We start from the raw sequence: 5,562 nt of genomic DNA, 5'->3' as shown, positions 1-5,562 counted from the left end.
AACCTATAGGAAGCCATGGATGACAACTAGTTTAATGAAAATTATACGGGAAAGAGAAAAATTATATAAAATGTTTTTGAAAGATAGAACTGAAATCAATCACACTACATATAAGAATTTTAGGAATTACGCCACGGCGGCAATTAGACGTGCTAAGAAAGATTATTACGTGAGACTTTTCACTGACGAATCGAGAAGCAATATTTGGAGTGTCATAAACCGACTGCGAGGAAATGGTAGAGGTCATGGCTCCATCCACAGTGTTGTCCATGATAATACCATTTTAACAGGACAAGATATGGTTGAAGGCATAAACGCGTCCTTTGCGAATCAATTTCCACCATCTTATCAATCAACACCAACAAGAATGCATCCAGCACGTAGCAACTTACAGTCATTATTTTTCTCTCCGGTTGATGCTAGTGAAGTGTCCTCAACTATTGTTTGTCTGAAAAAGAGCAAGAGCTTGGATGTTTTCAACATGCAAATAGCGCCAATAAAAAGCGTAGCGAGCCACATAGCACCCTGCTTATCGCACATTTTCAATCTCTGTTTTGAGCACGGAGTGTACCCAGCTGAAATGCAGATAGCCAAACTTTGTCTGATACATAAAGGGGGGGACACGCAGGTCATGTCCAACTACCGACCGATAAGCATTTTACCGGTACTGTCTAAGGCGTTTGAAAAAATAATATATATAAGAATGATCACATTTGTTGATCGTCACTCTATCTTAACGCCAGCACAGTATGGGTATCGAAACTTAAAATCCACTGAAACAGCGCTTTTAAAAGTGAAAGAAATAGTAGCAAAAGGAATTGAAAACAAGCAGTTCACACTAGGGATTATAGCCGATTATTCCAAAGCCTTCGACTCGATAGATCACACAATTTTACTAAGTAACCTTTCTTCCTACGGCATACGCGGACTTCCTTTAATGCTGTTAACGTCATATCTTAGCTGTAGGCTACAGTGCGTAGTTATAAAAGACAAGAAGTTATCTTTCAAGCCCGTGAAATCCGGAGTTCCACAAGGCAGCTTGTTGGGCCCCCTTCTCTTTAACCTGTACGTAAATGATATTGTAGACGTGTGCTCAGAGACAAAGTTTGTAATGTATGAGGACGACACCAGCATGTTCTTCACAGGTAGGGACATCAGAGATGTTGTTGAGAAAGCTAATGCAGTACTTCTGAAGCTCTCTGAATGGTCAGATGCAAACCGTCTGCGGCTTAATCTAGTCAAAACCAAGGCAATCATTTTCAGATCTCGCAACCGAAGCTTCCAATTAACAAATGATATACTTTTATGTGGCGAAAAAGTTGAAGTAGTTGAAAACGTTAAATTCCTAGGAGTGTATTTTACCGCCTTTTTAACTTGGGATGCTCACATTCAGCATGTTCGGGCAAAGGCGTGCTCCAGTCTTGGACTAATATTTAAGTACAAATTCATCTTACCAGCCAACATTTTGACATTGTTATATCGTAAGCTAATTGAACCGCATTTCAACTACTGTCTTCTTGTTTGGGGCACATCCTCGAAACACTCACTCTCCAAACTCTTACTGGTTCAGAAAAAAATCTTAAGGCTTTTAGAAAACTTATAGACATGCTACGTTAGGCTTGTTCACAAAACATTATATACCAAAAATTCACAACTTGTATAACTACAGACTTGCTCTAGGATATAAGAAAGCCATTAGAGAAAATGACAACGAGTTTCTAGACATGGCAAATTTGAAACGCGTGAGCCACGTCTATAGCTACCGCAATCCTTGTAGATACTCCTTTCTTCAATGTAGGACTTCCTATGGCTTTCAAACTTTGCAGTACAATCTAAGTAAGCTGCTAAATACATTTGACAATGACCTTACCAAAATATCCAAGTGTGAATTGTTAGGCTATTTTTGTGCATTAGAATAATGTTTTTGGCCGCTTCTTTTTATGTTGAGCCGAATGCAGTACTTTCTGCTGGTTGCTTTACTCATTAAACTTTTTAGTTGCAGTGCAAAAACTTTTTGAGTTGATTAAGTAACGAGAGTGTATGTTACAAATCATTATACTTATCATGTTTGCATTATCAAGTATTATTAGTGTCACGTATTGTGCCTTCAGCTGTATATATGCATTGTCTTTGCTGATGGCGGGTGACTGAGGCCTCTGTCAAGTCCCTTTTTTTGCCTCAGCCTCCCCTTCACTTGTTTTCTGTGAAGAAATAAATAAAATGAAATGAAAATAGAGTGCTGAAAGTATGAAAACTATTCGACCTTCACAAAGGTTTAGGAGAACGTTCAGGAGCACTCCAAATTATTCATTTACTTACTGTATTGTTGCCTTAGCTCACAGAGAGAGCTCAAAGAGAAAGAGCTATCTAGCATATTAACAGTGGGTTATGGCTTCGGGTTTGTTATGTTGTTTTTAATGAGAAGTGCAGAAATTTGGGCCAGTTGGTACATAACTGTCAAAGGGAATAAGAGCATACAGACGGGACAACGGAGAGACAGAGCTGCTTACAACTAAACTATAATGATAGGAAACCCGACGCAGTCATGTGCGCAGGTGCATTGCTATCTCATCATGTCAAAACGCCGAGTACAGTGCTAGACAAATGTTAGAGAACACGCTCCGGCGCATTCCTTCCTCAGAGTGGCAGCGATTGGGACCGTACAGACTTAGACATGTGCGTATAGGTAGCCCAGTCACCTGTATGCAAGTCCGTACGATACCATTCGCTGCCAGCTTGTCACTCGGGGGAGGAGTGCGCCGGAGCATGTTCCGTAAACTTTTGTCCAGCACTATACAAGTATAAAACTGATTAACAATGTAGAGTGGGCTAGTTAGTATGACATCTTAGACTATGGAGCTACGGCAGACAAGGACAACACACCACTCCACAATCAACTGGTTTATTTCTGGAAAAAGAGAAAAGGAAGGTTGAACGTTGGGATTGGGGGTTTTCAGACGACCTCATTAAAAAGGAACTTTACACCTAGTGGTGATCTTTTCCTGCTGTCCTTGTCTGCCATAACTCCGTAGTCAAGAGGTCTGTACAAGTATGTCAGACAAGACCCTCAAAATGACATTTTTAGGCGTGTGCAAACAAAACCACCGTAGTGAGAAGGGGTGAGAAGGGGTACAGCAATCAAATGGCATCCAGATACCAGCATGCACCTGCCATAGAAAATTTTGGACCGTATTGCAATTTATTGACCTGTTACAGGAGGTACGAAACGAGAAATGTGTGCGTCAATGGGATGGGCAGTCAGATCCTGCCCCTTTTCTACACACGTATACAAATGATTGCTTAAATTTTGTTATACGATGCGGAATGAACTGCGACTTCCACTCGTAAGACACGTTCTTCCTAACTAACACGACTGTGTCGGCAGTGATACTGAGCGTTGTAATTGAAAAAAATAAAAAAAAAACGTGAGCTAAGCTAATATTATGCTGGTCACCTACGACATTATCTTCAAGATTGTGCTCGTTTAGCAGCACGATACGCTCGACCCAGACAGCTCTGCAACGCACAGATGACTTCACCCTACCTGGTTGTTCAGCAATCAGAGTACGACTTGTGAAAGCTGCTTGTATATTGCGCGATAACCCCGTGTGCATGCGGTGTTACATTGAAAAATGATATATCATGCTCATGGACAATTTCTGCTAAGTCACAGACCCAAAATACGCAAACATATATGTTACACATTTTCCATTGCATTAGTCGAGGTAACCCGGCTGCAATTACTTTACCAAATACTCACTTGAAGTTTTCTCGGTTTGTGATTTTTCGACTTATCCCCTTCTTGCACACCAGGGGTTCAATTGTCAACTGAAGGGAAACTAATATACATGCCATCAGCACAAAGCTTGCCTGTCTGTATTAAAAAAAATTAAAGAAAAGAAACACACGGGGCACCAAATTTATGAACCAGAGCGGGACGATATTACGCGATGTTCTATTCTATAACACCAGTGTGCCTTACCACTGTATCTGGCAGGTGTGTATATTGCAAAAATAAAATCCAAAGGTTGAAAGTGCTGCTGCTGGTCGTGTGTGGCCTGTCTTACCAACGTTTTGCCGCTACTGGAATAGATATGTATACGTACCAACCTACTTGACAGCTGTGTTGTCAAAGGTTATACACATTACAAACGAGTAGGAAATGGAAATTCCTACTGGTTTAAGTATAATGCTGTCCGTGTCACTATGGCTCAATGTATGAAGCTGGTTTTCGCCTTGTCTAAAAATAATTTTGTAAGCTGAAGAAAAAATGTAGAAATGGACGTGTGTACATCGAATTGGACTACATAGACTAGCATCGTTGCTTTGTTTGTTTCGAGTAGCAGCTGCTGTTTTGGAGTTTCCTCTCAACGCTGGGCCAAAAAAATAAAAAAAAAATAAAAAACGAAAAGCAAAAAAAGAGCTAGGAAATTGTACAGTTTGGTGGAAGATGCCAGAAAACTGTAATTGCGGGACAAGAGCAGCATTCAGGGACACCCCTCTGAAACCCGGCTTGACCTGATAGCAGAGGAGTACGCAAGGAAGCTAAGTTTACAGGGGGTTGCGTGAGTACGTGAGGAGGAACAGATCTGGGCAGGGAGAGGAGGACATATCTGAGGCGAACAATTCCCTTTTCGCGCCCCGACTTGATAACAACACCGATAACACGCCCGGGAGCATTCGCATAAGATAAAGAATAAGACGTGATGTATAACTGTGGAAACGAGCATGAGACTTTCCAGATATCGGGAGATTGCCGGATGAAATTGGCAGGTTGGCGCCTGTGACAGCCTTCTGGACGACAAATTCACTAAATGCGAGTTCTAAGAGTGCAGCAAGGACAGCAGCTACGGTCCGCAGACGATACACAGACTACGTAATTTTATGATGATACCATCAGTATCAAATTGGTATCAAGAGTTATTACGAGCTAAAATAGAGGAAACTGACAAATTGGTGCCAGTGAGTGCCTCTTGGGCGACGATTTTGCAAAATGTCTGAAGTATATAGATTGGGCTGGTTGGTGTAAATCCACAAGCGACCAAAGAACAAACACGAAACAACAACAGAGCGACATGTGTCTGGTCTTGTCTCCTGTTTGTTCTTTGGTCGCTTGAAAATGAATGATTTGACCAAACGCTACTTCGCGGGCTCTGGCAAGGGAATCAGGTATGGGCCGCGGACTCATAGCTATTAAGCATGGATACACAGACTACGTAATTAAGTGATGACATCTTCGATATCACGTTTATATCCAGAATTATTACTAAATGAAATGGAAGATACGGACAGTTTGACGTCTCCGAGTGCTGTGGCGATGCGAGTGGCAAAAGTTTTATCAAACGCGACTTCTTTGGACCAGATATTTTGGAGCAGAACTAAATACCAGATTTGGAGATAACGCTAAACAAGTGCTACGCGCCCTCGAGTACATTATTTATTTCTCGCTCAAGATGAAGTAATGCTTAGATCAGGGCAATCAGGGCTCTCACACACGCGTGCCGCATGTGCATGGCTTGCAGTCAGCTATTCTGTGTCCCGAGGGCTCTTGACCACTAAATA

This window comes from Ornithodoros turicata, chromosome 6 (genome assembly GCF_037126465.1).
Source record: "Ornithodoros turicata isolate Travis chromosome 6, ASM3712646v1, whole genome shotgun sequence".
NCBI lineage: Eukaryota > Metazoa > Arthropoda > Arachnida > Ixodida > Argasidae > Ornithodoros > Ornithodoros turicata.
The sequence above is the reverse complement of the archived record's forward strand: the minus strand, read 5'-3'. Positions refer to the sequence as shown.